The sequence below is a fragment of the Terrapene carolina genome, unplaced genomic scaffold (assembly GCF_002925995.2).
Source record: "Terrapene carolina triunguis isolate 2854851 unplaced genomic scaffold, T_m_triunguis-2.0 Scaffold31457, whole genome shotgun sequence".
NCBI classification, from domain to species: domain Eukaryota; kingdom Metazoa; phylum Chordata; order Testudines; family Emydidae; genus Terrapene; species Terrapene triunguis.
In genome coordinates, this window is record NW_020695808.1 from 21,957 (window position 1) to 30,154 (window position 8,198).

General features: G+C 54.2%; 2 non-coding genes across 2 annotated transcripts; both read right to left on the reverse strand.

The window, feature by feature from the left end:
• Nucleotides 1-3,397: 3,397 nt before the first annotated feature.
• Nucleotides 3,398-3,491, reverse strand: TRNAV-UAC. The gene is made up of 2 exons: nucleotides 3,454-3,491; nucleotides 3,398-3,433 (listed from the first exon to the last, which is right to left on the reverse strand). It is a non-coding gene; the product is annotated as a tRNA-Val (tRNA).
• A 3,790-nt stretch (nucleotides 3,492-7,281) lies between these two features.
• Nucleotides 7,282-7,353, reverse strand: TRNAQ-UUG. The gene has a single exon. It is a non-coding gene; the product is annotated as a tRNA-Gln (tRNA).
• Between the last annotated feature and the right edge of the window lie 845 nt (nucleotides 7,354-8,198).

Here is an 8,198-nt window from a genome sequence, read left to right on the forward strand (position 1 = left end):
GTCTCTGTACACAGAGAGCTGTTACCCTTCCCTTTATAGTTATGACATCACCGATGGACTGTAGTTTCCTCAGGAAGTCAGTGGTGTCTCGAAGAAGCTGGGAGTGCTGGTAGCGTAGATCCTGAGGAGAGAGTCCACATAGCCAGACAATCTTGATGTTAGGGTGCCAATGCCTGAGATGATGGGGTGTCCAGGATTTCCAGGTTTATGGATCTTGGGTAGCAAATAGAATGTCCCTGGTCAGGGTTCTAGGCATGTGTCTGTACAGATTTGTTCCTGTGCTTTGTCAGGGAGTTTTTTAGCAGATGGTGTAGTTTCTTTAGGTAATCCTCAGTGGGATCAGAGGATAATGGCCTGTAGAATGTGGTGTTAGAGAGCTGTCTAGCAGCCTCTTGGTCATATTCCAATTTATTCATGATGACCACAGCACCTCCTTTGTCAGCCTTTTTCATTATGATGTCAGAGTTGTTCCTGAGACTGTAGATGGCGTTGTGTTCAGCATGGCTGAGGTTATGGGGCAAGTGATGTTGCTTTTCCACAATTTCAGCCTTTGCACATTGACAGAAGCAATCTATGTAGAAGTCCAGTCTGTTGTTTCGACCATCCGGAGGAGTCCACGCAGAATCCTTTTTTTTTGTTTGTAGTGCTGGTAGGGAGGATTCTGTGGGTTAATATGCTGTTCGGAGGTATGTTGGAAATATTCTTTGAGTCGGAGACGTCGAAAGTAGGATTCTAGGTCACCGCAGAACTGTATCATGTTCGTGGGTCTGGAGGGACAAAAGGAGAGGCCCTGAGATAGGACAGACTCTTCTGCTGGGCTAAGAGGATAGCTGGAAAGATAAACAATATTGTTGGGTGGGAACGGCTATTCAGGAGCAACAGCTGGTGCTGCATTATGGGGCTGCTGCTTTCCTTCTCCGCCCTCAATCTCCACCCAGCTTTGAGGCTGTGGTGGTTGCAAAAAAATCCACTGGTGGCTACATGTAGTGGCTGCAGTTAAATGCTGGTTTCAATGATCCAGTGCTCAGATATCAGAGGCTGCGGGTTGGGAGTGAGGGGCACCGGCAGAGCGGTGACTGGGAGCTCAGGGCTGAGACAGCAGGGGCTGCAGGTCGGGAGTGAGGGGCACCGGCAGAGCAGAGACTGGGAGTTCAGAGCTGGGACAGCAGGGGCTGTGGGTGCGAGTTCTCACACAGAGACAGACCTGGTACCTACCAGACCAGACCAGACCAGACCAGACCTTGCTCCCGCTCTCAGCCATTAGACCAACTGAGCTAGCTGGGCTTTCTGAGGGCATTTGCCCCTTCCACGACAAAAACAAGCAGACAGGTGTAAGCAGAGTCAGAATGAGCTCTACCCTGACATCCAGTGGTGAGCAGTGGAAAAGGACTTCTGGGGCTGATCTCGTTTGCATGTGCACACCCATCCCGCCTAGCATGATGGACTGCTTGCCCAAATGGTCACTTTGGCTGCTGTGGGAGTCCTGGTTATGTGAATCAAGGATAGTAGAACTGTACTTGGCATTTTATGATGGAGGGGCTCGTCCTCAACTAAGTAGCACTCGGTAGGCAAGGGACATGGGTTCCAAAGCCCAGTGACCTGAGAGAGGTTGGTGGTAGGTGTGTGTATATTGAGGGTGCTTTATGAGGGCTGCAAGCACCACTTTTATCCTTTCTTTCCCCTCTGTGCAATAACAAGCCTGATTTTAAATTTCTTGAGGGTCTTATTATATGCTACAGAGCTGAAACCACTGATATTTAGTTCTAAGTATTACATCTATTTTGAGCTAGTGGTGCACTAGCACTGAGGCTCCCTTACCATCTAAAATCACAGAGAGCTGTGTTGGGTGGGGGTGCTAGCAGAATGGCTAGTGGAGAGGAGTGGTGAGCAGAGCGGATAGCAGGGCACCTGGTGGAGTGCCATAGCTGGCAGTGAAGACTGCAGCAGAACCCCACGGAGAGGTGTGGCAATTGCTTGTCAACCCAAGCACAGGAGCATATAAGATGCCCCCCATACCTCCCTCCACTTCCACTCAGGCTGGGAGGTAAATGCTGCAAAGGAACTTCTGAACTGTGGGGGCTGCAATGACTAAGGACAGAAACTGTGGGAGGGGTGACTGTTGGGTTGCTGGACTTAAGACCCTGAGGGGAAAAGGACACTGCCAGACTTACGTGGGGGTGGGTCTTTTGCTCATGGTTTGTGTTATGGAGCCTGTTTGTGGTGTTTCCCCAACATAATGCTGCATTTTGTTTCCCTCCTTTTGCTACACTCAGACTCTGCTTGCGAGAGGGGAAGTATTGCCTCGGTGTGTAATTGTCCCAGGTCACCGGGTGGGGGCTCGAGCCGGTTTTGCATTGTGTTATTGAAAGGGAACCCCTAGATACTGAACCCGGCCCTTGTTGCTGCCAACTCTGATGGGCAGAAGGGTTACACAGGTAAAAAAGAGGCCCAAAAAGTCCCAGAAACCCCTCATCTTTTTCTCCACAGCCACTTCCTATCGGCAGGATTCCTCCTCCTCCTCCTGTAAGTATAAGGCCTTCATCTGCAGCCAGATTAAAAGAGCAACTAAGCAGCAGCCGTGAGCTGAGAAGCAGGAAGTCACATCCTCTGTCTGGTTCTCTAATTGTTTCCATCTGCTGTAGAATTAATTTTGCTAGGTGTAAGTTAATTAGGGTACTGGGATATAATTGGTTAGAGAATTATGTTACAGAATGTTAGAACTGGTTAGTTACATTTCAGTAAAATGATTGGTTAAGGGATAGCTGAAAATATTACTGCATAAACTTTAGTCAATCAGGAAGTGGAAGGGGAAATTGGAATCATGTTTGCTAAGGGGAGGGAATGGGAACAGGCAACGGGGAACGGACACAGGCAAGGCTCTATGGCATCGGAGCCGGGAAGGGGGACGAGGGGTAAACGATCTGTGGCATTGGAGCTGGGATGGGAACAGTGGGGAACAAACTCTATCAGCGTATAGAGATTAGCCTGACTGCTGTGAAGGTCTTTGGAATATGCTTGCTTTGAAACTAACCCACGTGAACATCGCATTGTCTGTGCTTTGGACTTCAGGTCTTTTGCTGCTTGCTCTCTGCGTGACAAGAACCAGGGAAGTGGGCAGGGGAAGGGAAAGCCGTCTAACAATGGCTACCTTGCTCCTCTCCTGCCCCAGGCTCAGGGGTAAAGGATGGGCAGGACTCTAGGCTCTGCTTGAGGGATCCTGGCCCAGGGGCTGCTGGGGGGAGAAAGGATTGTAGATTCTAACCTGTACTCTGGAGAGGAGGTAATAAGTGAAGGCAGCATTTTTGACTCCCTCCCCTCCTCAGTGTCCCCTGGGCTGGAATTCTACATTCCACAGGGCCAAATGAGTGGGTGAAGCGATTTGCTTTATGAAAAGTAGTGCTCTAGGTGAGGCTTGAACTCACAACCTCAGCATAGCTCCTCGCAGCACTGCCCTGTAAGTACTGTGTGCTAACCAATTGCACCACTGGAGCACCTGTTAGTTGTTATTTTCTGAGACCCCCCTAGGTTGATAAAGGCAAGGAGTGACCCCAAAATATTCTCAGTGGAGTTGAGATCAGGTAGCAACAAGTGTTGGTACCTGGTGGGGTGGATTCTTCTTAAGGCTTCCAGGGACCCTTTCACCTTTTTGTTCTTCTCTGTGTAATAACAGAGCTGATTAAGACTCAATTTAGAGTCTAGCTGCAGACCAGCAGATCTGAAATCACTGATAATCAGGTCTAAGAATTACTCCTGTTTTGGGACAGTGTCTCACATGCAAGAAACTGCCTAGTCTGCGCTAGCAGCTAGGCTCCGTCACTTACAGCTGAAATCAGTGAGAGCTGTGTGAAGTGCAGGGACCCGGGGTGCTTGAACAGGGGGGAACAACACCCCAGGAGGGCTCTGCCTTACCACTTTGTAATGACCATAAGGGCGAGTGAGGGTGGGGAGGGGGCAGAGAGCAGTGAGTCGGAGGTGGGGTCTTGGGGGGAAGAGGCAGCGCAGGAGCGATGCCTTGGGGAGAAGGGATGGTGCAGGGGCATGGCCTCGAGTGGAAGGGATGGGGCTACTGTTCGGGCTCTGGTGGCCGCTACTTTTAGGGAGCCTGCGCCGCTGCTGGTGGGACCGCAAGACATCCCGGAGGAGAGAGGGTGGCCAGCACAGCAGTGACAGGGTGGAACGGCAAGTGGCCGGCAATGTGGCCAGACAGCAGAGGGAGAAAGGGGCTTTCCCCCCAGGAGGTGAGAGGTGAACTCCGCAGCTGGAGCTCTGGGTTTTCATTGACCCAGGACAGCAGCTGAGAGTGAGGTGCAGTGAAGGGAGGGGCACATCCACAGAGCTTTTGGTGTCTGGATTTAAGAGCCCGAGGCAAAAGGCCACTGCCCAGTGTGGCGGGTGTTTTGCTCATAGTGTTGTGTTATGAATCCTCATTGTGATGTTTTCACAAGGTTATTTTCCTCCTTTTTATTAAAGTTTCTTTTCTACACTCAGTGCGTGTGAGTGGGGAAAGTGTTGCCTCTTAGAGGCACCCAGTGGCCAGGGTTAGTTTCCCCCGATTACTGGGTGGGGGCTTAAGCACATTGTGTGTTGTATTGTTGAAGAGGAGCCCCAGCCACCCAAACAGGGAATTGTAACTTCAACCTTAAGAGTAAGAGCCAGAGGTGCTGCCAGCTGAGCTAGCCAGGCCGCCTAAACGTATTAACCCCTTTCACCGCAAGAGCAAACACTAGGTACTTCTGTGCTTCTCAGCAGCTGGAAAAAAGCCTCTTGGGGAAATATCTCCTCCCCACTGCCAAAAGGAGCCCCTTGAGTGGGAATGGTAAGAGGCCCCACCAGGGAGCTGGCCCTGCTTTCCTACCACCTTGTGATGCTGGCCGGAGAACAAATGCTCATCTGTGGGTGGCCTTCAGTGGGGGTTTGGCATGCTAGGGAGCAGGCTGGCCGGGTGTCTTTGTGACTGTCTCCTGGCCACACATAAGCAGGGCCGGCGCAACTCATTAGGCGACCCAGGTATCCTCTCTCTCCACTGTTGAATAGCAGAGCTAATTTTGCTTCTGTTAGGAGTCTAGCTAGAGATTGCTGACCTGAATTCACTTTGGGCCAATGGTGCACCAGCACTGGGGCTCCCCTACTACAAGCTGAAATCACTAAAAGAGCTAAAATTGCTGAGCTGAGATCACTGAGTGCTGTGTTAACTAGTGGGGGAGAATGAAGATATATTGCTAAGCAACCGGCAGAGTGGAGCAGTTTGCGCAACAGTGAGCTGAGCAGTTTGCGGGGGCAGCTGGAGTGGTTCATGGGATGGCGGGTGGAGTGGAGCGCCGTGGCGTAGCCAGCTTCTAAGAGGAGGGGGAGCAAACCTAAAGAAGGTGCTCCCCTTGACTCCTCCTCTGGCCATGCCCCCCTTGGCTGGCTCCTCCTCCGGCCGCTCCGTGCCCCCCCTTGACTGGCTCCGCCGGCCGCACCGCCCCTCCCCCCCCATGGCTCCTCCGGCTCTGCCGTGCCACCCCCGCGGCCACCCCCGCTCCTCTGGCCGCGGCTGCCAGCCACTATGCTGTGCCCCCCCGCTCCTCAGGCCGCGCCCACCATCCCCCCGTGGCTGCCGGCCGCCAGTCTGCGCTCCTCCTGCTCCTCTGGCCATGGCAGCCGTCCGCATGCTGCACTTCCTCCCCCCCCTCCGTCCGCGGCAGCCGTCCGCATGCTGTGCCTCCCCCCCTCTGGCCGCAGCAGCCGGCCGCACTGTGGGCCGCATGCTGCGCAGCCCCCACCCCGCTCCTCCGGCCGTGCCCACCCCACTCCTCCGGCCGCGCGCCCGCCACCCCCCCCATGGCTGCCGGCCGTGCTGTGGCCTGCGGGCGGCCAGCCTGCGCTCCCCCCCCCGCTCCTCCAGCTGTGGCTTCGGGCCGCATGCCGCGCCCCCCCGCTCCTCCAGCTGCACACCTGCCACCCCTGCATGGCTGCCGGCTGCACTGCGGGCGGCCAGCCTGCGCCCCTCCTCGCTCCTCCGGCCGCAGTTGGAAAGGCGCCGCTTTGGGCAAATTTGCTGAGGGGAAGCGGCTGCTTCCCCTGCACCCCGCTAGCTACACTGCTGGTGGAGCGGCTGGCAGAGCCGAGCAGTTTGTGGGATGATTGGAGCGGCCCATGGAACAGTGAGCGAGTGAGCAAGCGGAGCGGAGCGGAGCAGTTTGCGAGGATGGCTGGAGGAGCGGAGCAGAGCGGTGCAGCTGGTAGAGCGGAGCCATTCGTGGTGAAGGCTGCAGCAGAACTCCACGGAGAGATGGGGCAGTCGGCCTTGGACCACGTAAGGTGCCTCTTAACACCCCGTGTGCCCACCCCATTTCCACCCAGGCTGGGGGGGTAAAACTCTGCAGATAAACTTTTGAACTCTGGGGCGGCACTGACCAGGGACAGAGACTTTGGGGTTGTTGGACTTTGGGGTGATTGGACTTAAGACCCTGAGGGGAAAAGGACACTGCTAAATTTACTTGGAGGTGGGTCTTTTGCTCATGGTTTGTGTTATGAATCCTGTTTGTGGTGTTTCCCCAACATAATGCCGCATTGTTTCCCTCCTTTATTAAAAGGCTTTTGCTACACTCAGACTCCGTGCTTGCGAGAGGGGAAGTATTGCCTCCTAGAGGCGCCCGGGGGGTGGTATGTAATTGTCCCAGGTCACTGGGTGGGGGCTCCAGACGGTTTTGCCTTGCGTTATTGAAACGGAACCCCTAGATACTGAACCCGGCCCTTGTTGCTGCCAACTCAGAGGGGCAGAAGGGTTACATAAGCATGGTCCTCCCCTCCTCTTTCCCCTCCCTCGGTTGCTCTCTGGCTTTTAAGCTTTCCCTTGGAGCTGTCTGCACGCACCGTCTCTGCTCTAGGTGCCCAGAGGAGGAAAGGTGTGCTGGGCTCCAGCCTGGGACTCTTCCTCCCTCCTGCCTAGCCCTGAGTATTAAGCTTGGCCCCGGCACTGCTTCCTTTAAGTGCGATGTGGACAAGAGGAAGAGGGTGGCAACTGCAGGTACAAGGACCAAACTTGTGAGCATAAGGTGAAGCAGCAAGAAACACAACTATCAGGTCAACCCACAGGACTCTCTAGCCAGACTGTTAAGTTCTAGGGCCCCAACCTATAGTGGCCAATCCATTGAACCAGCTGGACCAAAGACCTATCTCCTGTGGGCATCAGTCACCCAGCAGGAGGGAAAAAACAATCAACCTGGTGCATCCAGAGACAGGGAAACCAAGCACATTGATCTCCAAGGATTTGCAGCAAACAAACATAGCTCTAGGAGGTCCCACTGAGATTTGAACTCAGATTTCAGGATTCAAAGTCCTGAGTGCTGCCCATTACACCATGGGACCTGCTGCTAGTTATTTTTCTGGACCCCTGTGACTCTCAGCTGGCTGGCTTGCACGCTGCACTTATTGCTTGCTTCCCACCAGCTCCTTCCTCTCGCAGGACTCTCTCTCCTGCCCTGAGTCCCCGCCTCTCCCTGCTTTGTCTCAGTTCCCAGCAGGCCGCAAAAATGTCAGAGGAGGCCGCAGCCTCATCTCCTGGAACTCGGCCAGCTGTCACTTGATCCGGTCGTACAGTCACACGCTGACTGGCTCCCCTGCCTAGATGCTCTTGGGGAAATCCCACAGGCGACGCTGCAGGACTTGGAACCATTGGTTTCTTTAATGTTGTGGTGTTTGCCTGACCACTAGAACAAAGCCACCAACTCCTCCCTCACCCACTTCCACCAATCCACCTGGTTGCCACAGAACCCTCTGATGCTTTCCCGTTTTGCCAACAGCATCAGGCCTCACCGCCCCGCCCCTTTATCTTGCAAACTCTGGATGTTCAGCTTCCAAAATCCTCTGCCATGGGTCAGGGAATTGCTCACATTGAGCACACGGTGAGAGCTGCGTGATCCAAACAGTCCATTGGCACCACCCTACACTGGGCTGTCAACATGCTCTCTTTCACGTAAATCCTGTCAATGCGACTCCTGGCCTGTGCCTGCAGAAAGGTGTACCCCATCTATGGGTGGTGTGAGATCGGATCAGAGGAATAGGAGGCTGCCGTCCACCCTCCACTGGTTCCACTACAGAGAAAGATGTCCTCTATGCCGACCTCGCTACAGACCTGCGCCAGGTAGTGCTCATTGTAAAAATGTTTCCTCTGACACTCGGGAAAGTGGGATCAGCGGTCCTCAGGCCAGCTG